This window comes from Hylobates moloch, unplaced genomic scaffold (assembly GCF_009828535.3).
Source record: "Hylobates moloch isolate HMO894 unplaced genomic scaffold, HMol_V3 SCAFFOLD_12, whole genome shotgun sequence".
Taxonomy (NCBI): domain Eukaryota; kingdom Metazoa; phylum Chordata; class Mammalia; order Primates; family Hylobatidae; genus Hylobates; species Hylobates moloch.
Genome location: NW_026652287.1, coordinates 5,144,687 through 5,166,398, shown reverse-complemented (window position 1 = coordinate 5,166,398; position 21,712 = coordinate 5,144,687). Strand labels below are relative to the sequence as shown.

General features: G+C 42.2%; 1 long non-coding RNA gene across 1 annotated transcript; it reads right to left on the bottom strand.

The window, feature by feature from the left end:
* Positions 1 to 2,640: 2,640 nt before the first annotated feature.
* On the bottom strand, positions 2,641 to 7,831 carry LOC116479384 (uncharacterized). The gene is made up of 4 exons (XR_004250992.1): positions 7,766 to 7,831; positions 7,308 to 7,482; positions 6,718 to 6,768; positions 2,641 to 3,076 (listed from the first exon to the last, which is right to left on the bottom strand). It is a non-coding gene; the product is annotated as an uncharacterized LOC116479384 (long non-coding RNA).
* Between the last annotated feature and the right edge of the window lie 13,881 nt (positions 7,832 to 21,712).

The following is a 21,712-nucleotide window of genomic DNA, read 5'->3' as shown; positions in this document are numbered from 1 at the left end:
GCATTACTTTTAAAATAGAAAATGTTTCTGAATTAACCACAGAAATGATCCTACACAGAGCAAGAATGCAAGAGCAGGAGGATTTAATAAAAAATTTATCCGTAAAGATGGACCGGCTGCTGAGACAGGTATTGATCTAGACTAGCTTATGAGAGTCTCTGTTGAGCCATTTCTTCTCTAAGCAATAGAGTTTTAAGGAGCAGGCATTGGAAAGACTCGCAGGAGTCATCTGAGGTAGCTGCATGACTACAAGAGGCTGATGACTCAGTTATTCAAAATAGAGTGCAGCCATCCTCCAATTATAGATGTCCACGGATGGAAGCATCCCAGGCTCGCTTCCTTGATGATGTCATCACATTAGTAGCCAAGAATTTCTTCCTGTATCTCTAGTCCATGGGTCCATAGTGAGTCTAGGGGCTGTGTGCAAGTCATGAGTGATATGGGTCTGTCCCCATGAGCGGGTGTTCAGTGAATCCTGTAGATGTTAAAATTGTAGTTGGAAGGTGAAGTTGGTAACACTTGATTTTCTTTTTCAATTCCAATGGAGCCAGGAGACCCAAGACATTTGCTGTAAACAAATTATTTAAAAAGATGACTAGTGCTTGTAGTCAGAGCTGCTCTGCTAGCCAGGGTACAGCTCCATGGTTTCTGCAGTGTTCTCTGGGGAGACAGCCCCACGTGGCAGAGAGAAGTACATGCTAATTGAGACATAATTATTCAAATGAAACCTGCTGCCTCTCAGAGTTACTTTCCATGGTCTCTCCTTTTTAATGCTTGACATTTGGCCCAGGCATAATGAGAATTCATTTCTGAAACCAGAGCCTCAAAACCCCATTACAGGATGAGTCATACACCGTCAGCCAGGACAGAGCCCTCTGGAAACGGGGACTTCGTAGAATTTGGGGGTTGGACGGGGAGAGCTTGCCTGGTGGGTGGGAGAGACAGTGGATGTCACCTTAGTGATGAAAAAATTCAGGCAGCCTGAAGTAGAACAGTTCCCATGGCAAGAGGGCTCAGCGTGGTACAGGAAGCAAACTCAGTACGACGATGTGGCAGACGTTCTCATCCAAGCTGGAAACTACACCACTTTTTCAAAGAGCTCTGTCAAGAGAACATCTAGAGATGACAGAAGTGCTCACTGAGATACAGTCTCTCCCGTGCAGTCACCGATTTTCCTTGTGCCACAACTTTTTCAGCTCCTTGTCAAAAACTCAACAAAAGGCTGCAGTTCATTGGATTGTGATTCTTCCTTTTTTCTCAGGTTTGCCATTGACTTTCGTCAGGTTAATATAATTTTATTAATGTCTTTTCTTCTCTAAATGTTTCTTGCCAGTTAGAAACCATGGGTTATATTTACCCTTGGTTTCCCCAGAGAGAATAGGCATTGCACTCCGAAGAACATAAACCAATATGGGAAAATGAGCATGAATTATGAGATTCTGAGATGCAGCTTTTTGGTGGGTCCTAAGATATTTGCCTGAATCAAGTACGATCTTAGTGGATGAGACATCCAAACTTTTGATCTGGAAAAACAATTTCATCCAAAATCTGGCATAAAGCCCCTTTCTTTTCGCCAGGATGCAGTGGTTCAGATCTTGAGGCCGATACTAGAACTCCTGACATCATCTCAGAATTCTTTCATTTTGCAAATGCTTCAGGTACAGAAGTCCAAACGCTTCAATAAGACCATGCAGCTTAAAATATCTGAATATGTGAGATGTCAGTTCCTGTGCTCTAGATCAGCGGTCCCTAACCTTTTTGGAACCAGGAACCAGTTACGTGGAAGACAGCTTTTCCACGGACTTGGGGGATTCTGGGTTCGATGCATTCCCATCTATCTGTTTTGCTTCTGTTGTCTGTACTTTTAGAGTCCTATCCAAAAAATCATTGCCCAGGCCCATGTAAAGAACTTTGTTGATTATACTTCAGTAAAGATGGGAATAAAATAAAACACAATACAACAAATAAAATAAGAAGAAACAAATAAAAAATGCAGGCTGGGCCCATCAGGGTTGACCAAGTCCATTAGCAGTAGGGAGAATAATTGCATCCCATCTCGACACAGCATTCAAACTATCCTTTTCTCTTCATTTAATAGCCTCAATCCTCCCCTTCTCTGTCTGTGGAAGCATAGCATATGTGCCTTCCAATCTAAACAGCCATTTCCCCACTTAAAACCACACTTGACTAATATAACACATATTCTTGACTTTACAAAGAGTACTAATTTAAAAGGATAGTGGAACGTTATGCTAAAATATTGACTATAGAGTTCCATTTATGTAATGGATACAACATATTGAAACACTAAAATGTGTATTGAACAAGGATGCTTTAAAGTAAAAGCATGCAAAGGTGTAGATTTTAAATGCACAGCCATCGAGCTCTGAAATATTTAAATGAAAGAGGAGGAGGCATTTCGAGAGAACGAGGTAAAATGCACTACATTTAAATATCTGGCCCATGTTTGGGATGGTTGCTGGTATCATTGGCATGTTCTAGTCTTTCTCTGTTTTCCTCGTTATTTTATTTTTCCTGGACTTTCTTCAGCAATGAAAAGACTTTATATTCCAGCATAAAGACATCTTTCCACCACAGGGTGTCATATATTGAAACATGAAAATAAACAGTGAAACATTCTTCAATTCAGTGCAATTATTTTATCACACACACTTATTTCAGCATTGTAATTTTAGCCATTCACAAGCACATTATGATATGGGACTGAGCCCCTGTCCTTGTCCTCTATTCCCAAGCTTAGGACTTGGTAGAAAGGATCAGAGTCCACATTTAGGCATTCAGATGGAAAGAAACGGTTCATTTCTGTTGCATGTGCTGGCTGCTTTACTAGGTTTCATGCATTCTTCCAAGTTTCTCTGTGGGGTTACATACACCAAGTAGAACTATGTAAAAAATAGAGGTGACCTCAGTGGTTGCATGCAGGCTTTCGGAGGTGAATAAGCTGATCCCGCACTTCTAGTTACCTGGCTGCTTGGAGCGGGGGTGGTACCAAACATCTCTATGATTTGGCAATGTTTCCATCCAAATAATTTGAAGTTGATGATTTTTAATAAATCTGAAAAGATAAATATGAACTTAAAAGTGTTAAAAGCACATAGAAATTTTACCTTCAAGAGGCATTTTATTTATTCTCATAGTAGCCAGCCAAATGGTATTTGCAGATGCATATCCCGTAGTGTTAAAGAAAGGAAGAGGTAGAGTATTTCTCACACCCCAGCTCAGGGGCCAAACCAGACTGAAACTCAGAGCCAAAGTTGATATTCCGTGTCTACTTGATGGTTATCCCTGTTCCACTATTGGGCTGTATTTGTTCATGGCTTAGATGTGTGTATGCGTGTGTGTATGTGTGTGTATTTATGTGGGTGTCTATGTATATGTGTATATATGGTGTGTATGTGTGTGTATGTCTCCGATGTGTGCATATGGTAACTGTATGTGTATTGTGTGTGTGTGGTTGTGTGTATGTGCATTTATGTATTATGTATGGCATGTGCTTGTGCGCTTGGATGATTGTCTTACGTGTATTATATATTTATGTGTGTATGCACATGCATTTGTATGTTTGTATGTGCATATATGTTTGTGTGTTTAAGTGTTGCATGTGTGCATATCGAGGGGAGGGATTTATATGCGTCCAAGTTCCCTGGGATGCCGATGCTGTGGAACAGGAAGACCTACTCAGACATAAGAAAAGTGCAAAATGACCCGGGATTCTGTTTTACTCTCTGAAGGTTTCTGTAGATGTCTCAGCTGGGAGACTGGTGGGTGCACTTGCCAAGCTCCCGCAGACTCTCAGCCATCTCTGCACCTCCCAAAACTGCCAGCATCACCTTTGACATTTTAGCAAATGTTATTCTATGCTCTCAGGATGAAAAGAGAAGTCTTGGCAACCCACGGTTTGAATACCTGTATGTGTCTCAGTAGTTCCCCTAAGCCAAACCTGCTCTTTCTCCAAGCCCCACAGGCAGCCCATGAGTAAATGGAGTAGTGCATCTCTGTGCAGCTAAGCCTGTGGAGCAGCGTGCTTGCATGCTTCAAAGAGTCGATAGAATAGGAGGCAAAATGCTCTCCCATACTTACGAGCCCTTTCTTCCCTATCGACATTACTTCCCACAACTAGATAAAAACACTGTTTTCACTAATAGCTTCATCCTGTTCTTTTTCTATGGGAAAACAGGAGAGCCAAGCTGCTGGCCACCGAGAGTTTTTCCCAGATCTCAGCATGTATGTGTAGCTTTTAGTATAATTGGATTCAAAAAAAGAAGGAACAGAGACATTTTGAAATAAGAGTCAGAAAAGAAAAACACTTTGTGTTTGGGAGTTTATTTGCAAAATGCAAACGCTGCATTGAAAATATTTTGATATTGAAGTTCTTAACAGTTATTGAAAATTTCTTTATGTATTTAGATAATTTATATGGGTTACGGTGGGAGATGTTTGTTTTTTTAAAAAAATAAAATATATAGAAAAGTGTAGAAAGTAGATTAATGTAAACCCCTTCCCGAGCTGGAAACCAGTGGGACACTAATACTTTCTTGATGGGAATTAACAACCCAGGAGGTTTTCAAACCCACTAGGGACGTTTTCCTCTCACGCTAAGAAGGCTGGGATGTTATCCATAGAAAAAACAAGCCAATCTTCGTGTTTTGGGAGAGCTTGAAAATATCTCTGGCCTTAACTGTTGCTTTGGGTTATTTATTTAGATGAAATATTTTAATTTTATTTTAGGTCGAGGATCATCTCTTTAGACACTGCAGAGGCTAAGAGTAGAGGCAGCCCTTTTGGTCACTGGGATTAAAGTGCTATATGATGAGATGAACAATTTGAAACGTAGGGTCTGTGAGAGACTGCCTCCTCTACTCATTTAAGAGTATTTTACTTTTTGTAGGATGGCTTAAATCACCATTGGCCTGACACCATTCCCTCTATTTCTTTGGCCTAAAGTCGTGTAAAAAAACAGGGAGACACTCTTAACTTTTATATTTTATTGCAAATTTAGAATTAAATACCTCCTTACTTTTATGATGAAATCTGACCCACCAAATTAAATAGCAAAAATGTGCAAGCGTAGACACTGCATGTGTAAGGGACTTAATTCCTACCTCCCTCGCTTCCTTACGGGGGAGGGCTCTTCCCCCTTTCAGATCCATTTGAGAAGTTTCTTTATATCCCAGGTTCCTTGGGTACTCCTGTGCAGCGCAGACATTTCCCACATGGGTAAACGTTTTGGGTGGGAGCGGGGCAAGCACAGCTGGCTTCTGTGAGCACACACCACCCATCACTCAGCACTCTCGTTTCATCCCTCTGTTGTTGAAGACTCCACCAGCACAGCTGTGCAATGGCGTGGGCTTTACCATCTCACAGCTGCATTAAGGCATCAGATTGTGCAAAACTCCATGAGCCAATGCTGCACAGAAGGATGTGGGGTTGCTAGATGGAAGGATGGAGGTGCTCCCTCTCAGCACAAGTTTAGAAGGGTAGAGGTGCTCCCTCCTATCACAGGTTTGGAAGCGTGGAGGTGCTCCCTCTTAGCACAGGTTTGGAAGGATGGAGGTGCTCCCTCTCAGCACAAGTTTAGAAGGATGGAGGTGCTCCCTCCTATCACAGGTTTGGAAGCATGGAGGTGCTCCCTCTTAGCGCAGGTTTGGAAGGATGGAGGTGCTCCCTCCTATCATAGGTTTGGAAGGATGGAGGTGCTCCCTCTCAGCACAAGTTTAGAAGGGTGGAGGTGCTCCCTCCTATCATAGGTTTGGAAGGATGGAGGTGTTCCCTCAGCACAGGCTTGAAAGGATGGAGGTGTCCCTCTTAGCTCAGTTTTGGAGGGATGGAAGTACTCCCTCTTAGCCTAGTTTTGGAGGGGTGTAAGTGCTCCCTCTTAGCATAGGTTTGGGATTACTGTGGGGTCTGTGTTGGTTGCTCCTGTGCACACACCCTTTTAATAGTTAGCTTTCATGCGGAGCCTTATTTTCAACTTCATCACTGTAAACTACACTTCAGTTCAAAAAACAAATTGAAGGCCCAGCGTTCCTGATGATGATGTTCTAGGAAAGCCTCACACATCTTTGGAGATTTAGGCAAACTCCTAGACATGGGAAAGGCCGGCATTGGAAGCGAAAAATTAAATAACAAAAAAGATCAAAACCAGGAACAAAGAAATGGTTATAAAACCCTATGAAAGATACACACTTTCCCTTTCCCTAATTATACCTGGGCTCTTGGGGGGAAGTGGCTTTTATGCTGTATCAGTGGGAAATTAATGTTGACAGCATTGCTTATCTATAATATGTGTCTAAATAGCAGGCTGTCCTCTCGCAAATTAGTTTGCACACCAGTCATTACTCCGCAGCTACAGTCTATTGTCTCAGAGCAATGAATTAGTTCTGGGCTTCTAGAATAGGTTTGAGAGAGAATTGGAGTGAGGTTCCCAGGAGACTGTCTGATAAGGCGTCTGCATGAACGCAGCAATGCATGGAAGGAGAATGAGGTAGAGATTTCTATGGGTTAGCAAATGAGGAGCTAGTGACCTGCTGGACCAGTGATGTGTTCATGTAGGTCATGGAAACAGCAAGAGATGAGCTTAACCCAACAGGGATCTTCTGACAAGGCCAAAGAAGCAGCATGAACATGTGCTGGATTGGAGAGCATATGTTCTTTTATAAATTAACAGCTCAAGTACAACTTTCCCTAATCCCTTACCTGCCCTCCATCTCTTTTACACCAGAGGCTCCCAGGCAGAGGCCAGCCAAGCTAGAGAAGGAGAGAAAGCCTGCAGTTAAATCAAGAACACAGTTTGGATCTGTATCTGGGACAGTGGGATTTTGTTCACTAACCAAGTTGGCCATGGGTGGATGTGAAGAGGTAGGCAAGCTGCACAGGTTGAGGGAGTGATCCCACAAGACATTTCTGACACCAACTGCCAGCATAGAGGTTTCTGTAAACCACCCTCTGTTTTAACACTTTACTGAAATGATGCTCAGATCTCAGAAAAGTGCTATCCTTATGAGTACAGTTTTGTTTAGTGAAATGATACAAATTTAGAACCAAGCAAAGGATGAGACCCATAGGGAGGGGTCCAAGGTGAAGCTCCAAAGTCCTCTCCTCGTGAAGGCCTTGACAGTGTTGCCTTCTTCAGGCTATGATGTGTGACAGTACACACAGAGTGGTGCCTGCCAGGAAGCTCACCTGAGCTGCAATGTGCAGTTTGTATTGGGGCTGAACTGTGTGGATATGATTTATTGAACCATGGATCGAATGGTTAAACTCAGTTTTCAGCCCCCCTTCCTTACCTGGAGGATGATGTCATCTGGCTCAGAAACTCAAACCTCAGGGTATAGTTTTGGTCTTTCTGGCCTGGCCATCCCCTGCTGAGTCATCTCATCAGCATAAGGCATCAGGTGTGAAAAATAAAAGTCCTCCAATTACTCAAGACATTTCAAGACTTTAGTGGTTATTTCCCAGGAGCTAGGGTAAAAGACAGAATTTTTGATAGAATTGTTCGCGACACAATGGCCTATTATTTAAACATAAGCGAAAAGCCAATTTATATAAGAGAAGGGTGAAGTTCCCCCTACTGAGTAAATTTGAGAGGGGCGTCAGGAAACAGAAGAAAGTTTGTGTTATGATCCTGTGTGACACATAAGGCATTCTCATCAGTCACCTCAAAGATGGGAGGAAACTGGAGTAGATATTGTACGATTGACAACGTCACAGCTGTAAAATAATTCTCCATGTTTTCTTCTCTTACCCACTGTGTTCCCGGGGAGGTCAAAGTGTGATGCTGGCTTTGGCCTCTGTCTTCCTGGTGTGACCTCACAATTGGTCGGGGGTAGATGTTGACTTAAACTTGCAGGTGCTACTTATCTTGGGAAATAACTTCCCACAGTCCTATTATTTTACCTTTTCAAGAAACTTGGAGGCAGCTAGGTCAGAATATTAGTGTTTCATTTTGCAGATAAGAACCCTGGCCATTGGAACTGGCCCATAAACCCTCAGTGAATAGAGGGAAGAACTATGATTAGGATCCAAGCCTTCCTCCCATTCCATGGTTCATTCCAATAATCCCACGTGGAAGTCCACCACTGCCCTTGGGTCATGAGAATGAGGCTGCTGCTACAGCTATAAAATGTAGTACCGGAGACCATTCAGTCCCTTTTCTTGTGTCATCCACAAAATGCAGTGGCTGGAGTAAGTATTGGAGTCATTCCATATGCGTAAAGTAGAGGAAACCCCGAAGTCAGCCCCTTGAGCTAAGAAACATTCGTTGTAGCATCAGAAGCTTATGCCGGCACCATGCATTTTACCCCACAAAAATGGATGAGAAAGGAGCTGCTGAGCTGGGGAGGGGAGAAGGGAAATGAGCTATGTCATCAGGCCCTGAGACCCTGGATCCAACAACATGCCAGCACATAAATATTCATCCAAGCAGCATGTCCAGTTGCCGTCCATTTAGCATGACGTTAACAGTGAGCTGTAAGACAAAAGCCCAGGAGCTCATTATCATGAGCCGGGCTTGGGAACATTTGGAGCAAGTTCTGAAATAATTAATGTTTCATTTGAATAATGTGATGAACATGCACATTTGTTTTATTGTGGGGCTCTTTTGGAGATCCCTGCAACCCTCCCTCTTGCGGAATACCTGGTGGCAAGGGACCTGCCCATCAACATTTGGAGGAAGAATCAGGAGTGTTATTTTTAACTCCTCATTATTAGAGGAAACACACACATCTGGAAGACTGAAAGGAGTGATTATTAGCCGTTCAGCTGAGAAATAGCCTAGTGTCTACAATGCGTCATTTTCCAATTATTTAGATATTTTTCAATGCCTTAAATACTGGAGGCATATAAAATCCAGCTCATTTAATCTCCCTAAATTATACTTTCTCCATCTGCCATGGTCTTACAGTTTAATAAAACCTCTACTTTTTACAAGCCCAATAAAATCATGGAAAATACGGAGGAAGCTCAGTTTCAGCTTGATTTGGTTTTTGTTTTTCTTTTGGGGGGAAGAATTGATATATCTGAACTGGAAAATAATTTTCATATGCTCAGTTTGCTAATATAGTTTGGAGATTTTTCTAAGGCCACTTACCAAAAAAAAGGTAATTTTATGTTTTTCTTATGAGATATTCCAAAATACTGTGGCATTATAAAGTTGTGCTTTTCACTGGAAACAGAAAGAAATAAGCCAGATTTCCCCACCTCCATAAATCAATTCCAGATCCCAATGGTTTTGACTGCATTTATCAATCTTTCTTTATTGAAACTCTCTGTCTCACATGTCTAGCCCAGAGCTCTAAAATGCTGAACAGAAGGAAGGGAGAGGTCTGTGCACTTTGCTGAGTTTGTGCCATGGAAGAAATCAATACACACGCATGGAAAAGCGTCAATATTTGCAGTGGCAAAGAACTGGTAGTTATGCTAAGGTCAATTTTGTGCCAAAACAATAAGAAATATTCTATATTTTATTAATTTTTTAAAAAAATTGTAGGGCCTCTGGGAATCCTACATGGGAACCCAGAATATATTCTGTCTATGTATTTCAGGTTCTGGAACTTCAGCTTTAGAAAATCAGTTTCAATGGAAACTCTCTTCCAGTGTGACCTTGTGTTATTGCCAACTAAAAAATACTCAAGTAGAGGGTTTCCAAGACTGAGTTATATTTTTTCCTACAACAAGATACCTAAAGCCGCACATCCATGTGTTTGGTTCAGAAACTCTCCTGTGTCTTCCAACACCCAGGCTTTTTCCATCCCCCTGTTCTAGTTTCTTCTGACTACTGGCTTGGTCCTTATATTGTCACCTCATGCCCTAAAATGGCTACCAGAGCTCCTAGCATCATACAACCATACAACTGTATTCACACAACCATCTTCAGAAGAAGGACAAAGTCAGGTTTCTACATGTGTGTCTTGTTAATTATGGAAGAATCCCCTTACAGATGTGCCTGCCCATTGAGATGTCATCACAGGTATCTTTGACCAGGATTTAGTTACATGTCTTTGACAAAGGAGTTTGGAAATCCTCTCAAGTTTGTGAGTTGTATCAGAAAAAAAAAAAAAGGAAAACAACTGAGAAGAGGCAAAGAGCTTTCTACATATACCTAGACCTGATTAAACTATCCTTTGAGCTCTAAAACCACTTTGTGATTCGTAAATCTTATTAACTCAAATGCCCTTAATTTGAAATTTATGATAATTTGGACAAGGACAAGGTATAAATTAAGGAAATATCTGGTAAGCAAATAAAATATTTCAAAATTAATAGTATCAAATGACAGAAGTACAGAAGTACTACCAGCCCTTGCAAGGGATAAATAAACAGGTCCACATTTATACTGAGCTGATAAGATAGTGACAATTTAGTCTTATCAAGTGATTTATTTATTTATTTAATTTATTTTTTATATTTTTGAGATGAAATGTCACCGTTGCCCAGGTTGGGGTACAGTGGTGCAATCTCAGCTCACTGCAACGTCTGCCTCCCAGGTTCAAGCAATTCTCCTGCCTCAGCCTCTCAAGTAGCTGGGATTACAGGCATGCACCACCACACACAGCTAATTTTTGTATTTGTAGTAGAGAAGGCGTTTCACCATGTTGGCCAAGCTGTTCTCGAACTCCTGACCTCAAATGATCCACCCGCCTCAGCCTCTCAAATTGCTGGGGTATCAAATGATTTAAAAGGTATTTGGGGGAAAAAGTGTGGTTAGATGTTTTTAAATTTTATTTGAATACCATAAGTACTATATTTGACAGTTATTATATTTGATTTCAATATTTTAATAATTCCAATTGTAACTAATGGAGAATTAATGTTTGTCAATTGGAAGGGTATACGATTTTGCTGCACTTCTATTCTGAATTCTCAACAGTCTTATTTGAAAAGAAAAAAAATTATGGAATAGGAAACCTTAGTTTGTTTTGGCTAATGGGCAATTGGTCATACTCTTCCTTATCCAGAGTGTGTTCATTCTTTTGGAACAACAAATCCTCAGCCTTTTGCTGGAAATCTTAGGTCCAAGTTGAGAAAAATAAAAATTGGATTGAGAGGTGCAGAGGTGTGCCCCAGCATCTCCTCACTATAAGAATGAGTGGCGGCCGGGCGCGGTGGCTCACGCTTGTAATCCCAGCACTTTGGGAGGCCGAGGCGGGCGGATCACGAGGTCAGGAGATCGAGACCATGGTGAAACCCCGTCTCTATTAAAAATACAAAAAATTAGCCGGGCGTGGTGGCGGGCGCCTGTAGTCCCAGCTACTCGGAGAGGCTGAGGCAGGAGAATGGCGTGAACCCGGGAGGCGGAGCTTGCAGTGAGCCGAGATTGTGCCACTGCACTCTAGCCTGGGCGACAGAGCAAGACTCCGTCTCAAAAAAAAAAAAAAAAAAAAAAAAAAGAATGAGTGGCTGTGCTGTGATTTGCCCTGAGAGACAGCTTAACTTTGCTGCACCTTGAATGCCAATTGCCAGTTCCCACACATCCAGTTATGCCTGGGAAACAGAGATGCTTCTCCATCTGGCACTCATTGAGTGTCTTTCTGGCAGAGACAGGAACAAAACTAAGAACAGCATTAAATGTTACTCTACCGTCTCTCCTAGGTCCTGGGGCTATTCTGACAAACTAACCCTGCACAAATCACCCATGAAATATAATATACACAGCTAGGGTCAGCCATCCAAGAATCCTATCCAATAGTTTAGCCAAATCCACTTTGTACCAACCATCACCACACACCACCTCTGCACAATGTAGTGTCTCTTCTGATGATCTTATAGTTCTTCTGTTTTATATTGTTGTCATACATGGAATTTAAACTGAAAAATAGTGCATATAAACAATTGTGTTTGATGTATTCATTGGCCAAGCAGAAGCTACTTTTCCGTTTTCCTGCCAAACGGTCTCAATTTTGTGCTGAGAGTAGCTGGGTATCCCATCCCCAGTCCCAAGGAGTGAAGCCTGATTGGTCTGAGTCGGACATGTGTTACCAGTCCCCATTGCCAGTGACTGGGCAAAGGATGGGTATGTGACCTAATAGTGGCCAATGAGGCAAAAGGGGAAGTCAGAGGTGGTGCTTTGGGAATGGGGACAAACAAAGAACAATGACAACAAAAGCCAAATAAGAATAAAGAGACAAGCCAACATAAACAACTAAAGAAAAAAATCATAAGAAAAACAAGATAGAGCTTTCAGAAAAAAAAAAAGATTTTTTTCTTGCCCCACTTTCTTCTTGCTTGGGAGGGTGATAGATTTGATGTTTGGCACCCAGGCAGGAATTTCTGTCTAAGGAAGTCTGGAAGAATTGCACGGACAGAGCCTTAGATCCCTGAGAAAGGCATGTCTCCAAACTGCCAGTTGTGAGAGCTAATTCATCATCCAGGTCATTCAACTGTTAACTGTAGTTAAGCAATCTGACTGCTGAAAGTAAAAAATGCCCGTTGCTATTAGATTCTGATGCTTTCCAAAGGGGCTGAGCCTGATCCTCATGCTGCCTTTGATTAAAAGGAAAACAGTGAGGGCTGGAGTTGTTAACAATATTTCATCCCCCAAATGAGACTTTCTCTTCAGTGTAATGTGAAGGGTTGAGAGGGAATTGAAATGAAGATGGAAGATGAAATAAAATGTCCCCCATGTGACTCTATGTTGTTTAACACTGTCTGAGTGTCACGTAAAGTCATATTGTACAACACCAGTGAAGCAGGCACCCTTTGAAAAACATCGTTACAATATGTGCTATCCAAAATCAAGACTTTTATTCCTCCGAGGCTATGTTAAATACACAGAGTGAAGCAAAAGATTTTTCTGGGTGTGAAATATTGACCGCGTGTGTTTGTGTAGATGTGCATGTTATGTACACAAAAATATCAGCCTATGAATTCTTCAGTCATTGTAGTTTCAAATATAAAAACAAGAAATCAATAGATGATTAATAATGACTGCACTGAAACAGGATGTTTTCAGAAATAACAGTAATTTTGGCAGTAGTTAATAACAAATGCCATTGTTGGCTCAAACTTTGAAACAATGCAATATTTTGATGATTAAAATTATAACAATTTGGGTGTTTGGGGATTGATTGTGGAGTGGCCAGATGCTGTCAGAGGGAAGCAAGACCTGACTCAGGGCTTATGTTTACATAATTTGCCTTATCAATTAATCTGGAGGCAGCTTTCTGGTTTTCCGTGTGGGTCTAGCTGCACTGTCAGCCCGTGTCTCTCCTACTGTGCTTTAAATAGCATTTTCCAATTTTCAGTCTTTTGTCAAGTATTCTTTTTTTTTTTTTTTTTTTTTTGAGACAGAGTCTTGGTTTGTTGCCCAGGCGTGATCTCACTGCAACCTCCACCTCCTGGGTTCAAGCAATTCTCCTGCCTGCCTCAGCCTCCCTAGTAGCTGGTATTATAGGTGCCTGCCACCACACCTGGCTAAGTGTTTGTATTTTTAGTAGAGAGAGGGTTTCATGATGTTGGCCAGGCTGGTCTTGAACTCCTGATCTCAAGTGATCCATCCACCTCGGCTTCGCAAAGTGCAGGGATTACAGGGGTGAGCCACCACCCCCGTCCTCAAATATTCTTATATTTCCTATAATTACCATAATGGCTTTACTATTATCTACTTAAGTAGATTACTTAATCTACTTAATTTAAAAGTCTTATCTCACTTAAATAAATATATTTGAAAAGGACATTCTAACAGGAAACTATACCAACATAATGAATGGAAAACCATTATCACTTGTCAAAAATCAAAGGTAATTATGGAAGTAAATAGATAAACATAAAATATCATTATCTAGATACCACTATGTGCTTCAGGTTTACTGCCTGAGTTCTGCTTTTTTTTTGGGGGGGCGGGGGGAGTGGTCAGAAAGGAAGATTCAGTAGTATCAGGAGGATTTTCAGATCTACAAGCATCAAACAGAATTCTCGATGTAGCCAGCCTTAGTCCAAAATGCAGCATTTTGTAAGCCCTCGCAGTTTCACAGAACTTGATGAGAGTGAAACATTCCACGGGGGCTCAGGCCGTGAGAAACATCCTACTAACCACCTGACCACAAGGCACAGGAACATCCTTATCATACCTTGCCAGGCAAAGCCTCAACTGAAGGAATGTCCCTACCATATCCCACTGGGCAAAGGTCCAAGGAACATCCTATCACATCTCACAGGAGAAAGGGCCAAACCACCTGATCATAGGAACATCTTATCAATATCCTGCTGGGCAGCAAACCATACTGCCCAGACCTCCCCCCCAAAAACCTATAAATGACGCCAGCCTGTAAGCAGCAGTGGGCTCTGGCATTAAGCTTGTCCCTCACCTCTGCAGGTCTAGTGCTGGACATAAAAATCTGCTTTGCTGTAGAGCCGTCAACTCTCTATCTTTCTTTAGCCCTCACCTTCCCTTCAAAACCCAACAGCCAGAAGAACCCAAAGCTTGTGGAAAGGGAATCCCTAGGTCGCCATATAATTGAGTGTAATTTAAATGGCAGATTTTGTGTCATCTAGAATAATGTCCTATGGTAACAATCTCCCCTGTTGTGGCTGACCAGGTTGGAAGTCCACCATGATAGGCAGCTGTAGACCCTCCCCCCATCCCAAGGGATGGCTCATTATTGGCCTAATCCAAAGGAGGTAATCTCATTCCCCTGTCAATGACTGGTTCAGGCATGGGGCAGGTAACCCAGTTTTACTCAATCAGATATTAGGAAATACCTTTGCAGCAGGAAAATATGGTCTGGAAGCAGGGGACATAAGGCCAATTTACACATCAGCTCTGACAGGAAATGTCATCTCCATAGGGCATAGGCTGAGTAAATGACTTTGTAACTTTACTTCACCCTCTTCATTTATTTAGGACGTACACCAAGTAACCAATGGAAACTTCTAGAGGGTATTTAAACCCCCAAAAATTCTGTAACGGTGCCCTGAGCCCCTATGCTTGGGCCCACTCCCACACTGGGGAGTGTACTTTCATTTGCAATACATCTCTGCTTTTGTTGCTTCGTTCTTTCCTTGCTTTGTTTGTGCGTTTTGTCAAATTCTTTGTTTAAGATGCCAAGAACCTGGACACCCTCCATTGGTAACGCCTTCTGAGCAATATTTACCTCTTTGATAATAATTGTGATGTAAGAAATCTCATCATTTGCCTCTGTCTTCCCATCATGTTTTAGAGGTTGTTCTGGGAGGGAGCATTGGAAACATGACTCAAATTTAAGCCTTAATGACAAACCCGTTCTGAATGTATCTCAATCTTAAGCAAATCACACATATCCTCGTGTTTTTTTTTTTTTTTTTGTTTTTTTTTTTTTTTTTAGACAGAGTCTTGTTCTGTCACCCAGGCTGGAGTGCAGTTGGCACGATCTTGGCTCACTGCAAGCTCCACCTCCTGGGTTCACGCCATTCTCCTGCCTCAGCCTCCCTAGTAGCCGGGACTACAGGCGCCCACCACCACGCCCGGCTAATTTGTTGTATTTTTAGTAGAGACGGGGTTTCACCATGTTAGCCAGGATGGTCTCAATCTCCTGACCTCATGATCTGCCCGCCTCGGCCTCCCAAACTGCTGGGATTACAGGTGTGAGCCACCGCACCCAGCACACATATCCTCATAGTTTAAGGACCTGTTGGCTGAATCTTCTGTGTCTTGCACCTGGAAACATTTCCAATTAATACACTTGTTTCCTGTTTATACTTGTGTGAACCCCAAATATCTGAGACAGATCTCAGTCGATTTAGAAACTTCATTTTGCCACGGTTAAAGACAGCCTCAGAAAGTCCTGAGACATGTGCCCAACGTGGTCAGGGGTACAGTTTGCTTTTATACATTTTAGGGAGACGTGAGACATCAATCAATATGGATAAGATGTGCATCGGTTAGGTCCGTTAAGGCAGGACAACTCGAAGTGGGGTCTTCCAGGTTAGAAGTAGGTAAGAGACAAAAGGTTGCATTCTTTCGAGTGCTTGATCAGCCTTCCACTAAATACACAGTTTAGTCTGGCTCAGTGAATCCGCATTTGTACATAAACAGTAGGGGAGAGGGAGCAATCAGATCGGCATTTGTGTCAGGGGAGTCACAGAGGGATGACTTTGAGTAGAATGAGAGGCAGGCTGGCCCTAAGCAGTTCCCAGGATGACTTTTCCTTTTAGTTTAGTGATTTGGGGGTCCCAAGATTTACTTTCGTTTCACACCTGCTTATGCCAGGATTATTCCCTGTGTTTAACTTGGTTCATCCTGTGTTCTCCACTGACACAATCTTACAAAAATCTGAGACAGGGTGGACTTCTATGAGTGAGAATATTTTTGGATAAGACTCTGATAAAACAAAACTATGACACAACAAACTCAACAAAAATATTCTTCAGGATATTGTACCTGTCTGGGTTTGATCAGAAAAATGGAGCCACCACAGTTGTTGCAGGTGCAATTATTAGAAGTTTAATGGGCATAATATTGGAATTAGATGGTGGGTGGAACTGGGAGAAGGAAGGGCTAGGAAATGGCAGCAGGAAGATCAGAGGAAATGCAACTAAGGACTTGCCTAAAGTAACGGAAAAGCCAGGGCTCACAGAGAAGTCTGATATGCTGCTTTGAGCTTATGGAGAGCTGTGTGAAGCCAACACATTTACCTGAGTGGCCTGCCAGTGACAATAGCTTTCACCTAATTTTTGTCTTACACATCTCAATGTATTTCCTCTCATTGGGAGAAAGTTTTGGAAAGAGTTCCTAGGCTTAAAAGGAAGTAGTAGTAGGCCGGTTGTGGTGGCTCACACCTGTAATCCCAGCACTTTGGGAGGCTGAGGTGGGTGGATCACTTGAGACCAGGAGTTTGAGAACAGCCTGGCCAATAGAGCAAAACCCTGTATCTAATAAACATACAAAAATTAGCTGGATGGTGGTGGGGTACGCCTGTAGTCCCAGCTGTTTAGGAGGCTGAGGCATGAGAATCACTTGAACCTGGGAGATGCAGATTGCAGTGAGCCTGGATTATGCCTCTGCACTCCAGCCTGGGAGACATAGTGAGACTCAGTCTCAAAAAAGAGGAAGTAGTGGGGTGGCTAAGTTAGCAAAAAATAATCCAACACAGATTTACGTCTATCAAAGAAAGAGAAAAAAATAAGTTTGCAAACATCTGTCATTCATTTATTCAAAATAATAATAATCTTGTATTATACAGCAGTCACCATCCTGTACCTGAAATGACAGTTGCTATTGACTGAATTGTTTCATCCTAAAATTCATATGGTCAAACCCTAACTCTGCATGAGATGGGGCCTTTCCGAGCTGAATAAGTCTAGATGAGGTTGTGAGGGTCAGTTCTCTGTGATGGGATGAGTGTCCTTATAAAAAAGACACTAGATACGCATGGATATATAGTAGACATTGGAGATATATAATAGACATTGGAGACTACCAAAGGTGGAAGGGTGTGCAGGGGGTGAGGTTTGAAAAATCACCTACTGGGTACAGTGTTCACTGTTCAAGTGATGGGGAGAAGCCCAGATTCCACCATCGTGCAATGTATGCACACAAGAAATCTGTACTTGTACCCCCTAAATCTATGAAAATGTAAAAAGCATATAAAAAGACATGAGAAAGCTTGCTCTCACTCTGTCTGATGTCCATGTGAGGACACAGCAAGAAGGCTGCCATCTGCAATCCAGGAAGAGAGCCCTCACCAACACCCAACCATGCTGGCACCTTGATATTGGCCTCCCTAGCCTCCAGAACTGTGAGACCATAAATTTCTGTTGTTTGTGCTACTCAGTTCATGGTGTTTTGTTATGGCAGCCCAAGCAGAATAAGATAGCCATGAATAGAGGAGACATGGTCGATGTTTATTATTGTTTTTATAATTATTTGATGATGACAATGGTGATGATCATGTTTCCCTTTCATCATTGTACCCGTAAAGGCTTACTGGAAGGTTTTATTTCCCTCGGGAAGTAAATTTCACAACCCTTGAATGGTTGTTTGCTGTTCAGAAAACCTATTTAGGAAGTTTTCAAGGCAAAATTTATGTCTGATCCCAAGCTAGATAGGGGATTGGAAGAGGTGAGATAATTAAGAGAAGAAGCAGCAGGTGGAGGGGAAAAGAAAGAGGAGGAAGAGGAAGATGAGAAAGATAAGAGAAACAAAAAAACATACATTCTTGTTTATTGTTTCTCATTGTTCCAAGAAATTAGATTCTTATGGCATGCGTTTCCCTCTAAATTCAGGAAAACCTCACCAAGATAAGCTGTGTATGGTGGTTAGGCCAGGTGCAGTGGCTCATGCCAATAATCCCAGCACTTCAGGAGACTGAGGCAGGAGGATCACCTCAGGTCAGGAGCTCAAGACCAGCCCGAGCAATATAGTGAAACCCTGTCTATACTAAAAATACAAAAATTGGCCGGGCGCGGTGGCTCACGCCTGTAATCCCAGCACTTTGGGAGGCCAAGGTGGGCAGATCACGAGATCAGGAGATTGAGACCATCCTGGCTAATACGGTGAAACGCCATCTCTACTAAAAATACAAAAAATTAGCCAGGCGTGGCAGCAGGCGCCTGTAGTCCCAGCTACTAGAGAGGCTGAGGCAGGAGAATAGTGTGAACCCAGGAGATGGAGCTTGCAGTGAGCTGAGATCGCGCCACTGCACTCCAGCCTGGACAAAAGAGCGAGGCTCCGTCTAAAATAAATAAATGAATAAATAAATAAATAAATAAATAAATAAATAAATAAATAAAAAACAAATTAGCTGGATGTGGTGGCAGGCACCTGTGATTCCAGCTACTCAGGATGCTGAGGCAAGATAATTGCTTGAACCCAGGAGGAGGAGGTTGCAGTGAGCCGAGATCACACCATTGCACTCCAGCCTGGGTGACAAGAGTGAAATTCTGCCTCAAAAAAAAAAAAAGATGTGAATGGTGGTTATTGACAATTTCAATGTTTATGAGCTGAGGGTGATGAACTTTTGAGTTATCACCTGATGTTCATGTATTTTCTACTTCTTTACAGCATCAGTGTCCACTGGCAATGAGCTAGCCACATTGAGGCAGCCCAGGTTCTAGGCTTGAATGGTTATTGATGAAGACTGCATGCCCTGAGTTTTAGTTCTACTTTCCAGAACTCCCTTCCAACGAGAGGAAAACAAATAAGGTGTCTAAGGCAAAAATAAAGTGAAAGTCATTATCCCTGGAAGGCCATGCAGGTAGATGTGTCTGTCCCACAGAGCTTTCCACAAACCTAAAGCAGGGGATCACAGGTCTCTAAGCTGCCGCCTTCAGCTGCTTCTGGCTGAAGTCATCAGGGGTGGGTGCTCTGATCTACATCTTCGCATCAGACGGTACTGGTTTTCCCACTTCTTTCAAGAAAAAAGGTAGTAACCAGACTTAGGCAATCCTTCATGTAGTAAGGAGAAAGAAATGGAACACAATTCCCCGTCAGGAATTCTGGCTTTACTCTGACAATTTTACAATTTCACATTAGTGACTCCTGCAGCAAATGCATGTATTTATGTTCAGATTAAACTGATACAGGAGAGACGATGACCAGAGCCAGTATTTCCTGAGCTGTAAATGAAGGATATGCCATAATGAATTTCAGGTTCCACGAAGCTTTTGCGTAAATAAATTCATGACACTAAGAATTGGGGAATAAACATTTTAGAGGACAATCACATTCTAAATGAGAATTGCTAAGAGTGGGAGGCCCCTGTCATTTATTGGATTAGTTATGGAACTGTACATGAGTCCTGCAATATTTGTTCTGCTGCTGTGGTGTGACTGGTGAAATGAAAAGATGTGTCCTGGGAGTGCTCAGCAAATGTTCCTCTTCTTTCTGCCATTGTTTTTATAGCTCTGGGAGGAATCTGCCACTCAGAGTTAGAAATTAATATCATACTTGTATGAGAAACAAAAGTGAAGATATGAGATGGAGACGTTTTGGCCTCAGAACAATAACTCCATTGATTGAGTTAAATGTGTTTAACTCAGGCAGAAAGACGCACTACCTGTGTGGCACCATCATAGCTCCCAGCAGCCAACGGGAACACGTGCAGCCGCTGAGCTGGAGGGAGAACGCCTGGTAAACCAGATGTCCCTAGCTCTCGAGTCTGTGTGTTTTAAATGTCTTGGAATTATTTGTGGATATTGACAGATTGAAATTCATAGATCTCCAGCTCACAGATAGCGTGGGATATTTCCAAATTCCCCAAGTTAATTTATAGCTGAAGATGGAATTTCAGTCTCTTACTCTGTATGGCTGGAAAACTATTTAGTGAATCCATATGTGTTCCTGGAGGACATTTTGAGGACATTTGCTGAGACTGACAAATATTTCCACTATTGTGTCTCTCCATACTCACAACAGCATTAAGTGGAGGCGTCTGGGATTGAGCCGTCACACATCTGTCTAACCACATTCACTCAAATGTGATGGGCCAAGGCCTTCAGACATGACGAGGTAACTATGGGTTGAATTTAAATCAGTCCTTTGCCTAAGAGAGATGAAGAGAAAAATGCACACAGGTAATCGACTCAACTAACATTCTATGAATCTAGGAGGAACAAACAATAGAAATTGGGACTTTTAATGTTTTATTTTAAAGCAGAAAACAGGTCATGTGGACTACACTCAAAACACAGAGAGGGACCCTCCTTCCCGTCATCAGGGCAGCCACACCCTCTCCCCTCCAGGCACCAGGCTCTTCCTGTGTTCTCTAATGTCCGGTAGGGCAGGACTCTTGAACCCCATCTACACAGCAGCAGGGGCTTGGGATTCATTATTCATTTTTTGCTTCTAAGAAAAGAGTACATTCAGGGTATATGGAAAAGTAAAATAGATAACATTTTTTCTGAGTAGCATAATACATGCTCTCATGATCTTTGGGGCTGAAAAGAAAGGTACCAGCCTGCTGTCTCTCCTGCTGTGGTAGAACCTGCAACCTCCGGTTGAGAAGTCCGAGTCTTTGGATAAAGGGGCTTCCTTCAGCCTGAGTTCCTGAGACAGAACAACAGGAAACAGATCCTGTGACCTCTCACATTGTGACAATGCCAAATCAATTGTGTTGTTTTAAGTCTTGGAAAATTTGGGGTTGTTACCTTAGCAAAATCCAGTCTTTTTGGAATAGCCCCAAATCTGAAGTTTCTTATAAACAAAAGGGAAGCAATGTTGGATCCCTACCATATAAAGTTATTGAGAGAATCATACACAACAACACACTGGAAATCATCATCATAAAATCTTGCAATTGTGATAAATTTGTATCTTGCTTAATTTATTATCATTAGGAAAGGCAGAAAAAGAACATTGTGTATTCTGGAAATGCCGGGTCTTCTGGGTGACTGGAGCAGGCTGCACGGGGAGGAAGGATGGGTGATGTGGCTGGTGGTGGGAGCCTGCCTGTGGAGGGCCGCTGGGCTCCAGCTAAGCTATTAGCCTTTATTCAGTGGATCCTTGGAGCTATAAAGCATTTTCAAGTGTTGAAGCAAACTAAACATGGCCTGAGAAAGGCTCTGTACTTCTATAATTAAGTCCTTGTGGATGAAGTGCAACCTGACTTAATAGGTAGACAGGACTGAAAACCTAACTGAACAGTATGCACCTTTAACAATCGCTGAGTCTTGGTCAATCCCAGAGGCCATACTTCAACCAGTCATATACTGCTGAGTGTTCAAACTGTGTTCAAATAAGGCAAACGTCAAGCTGTTACCAATCCAGCTGTTTGGTACC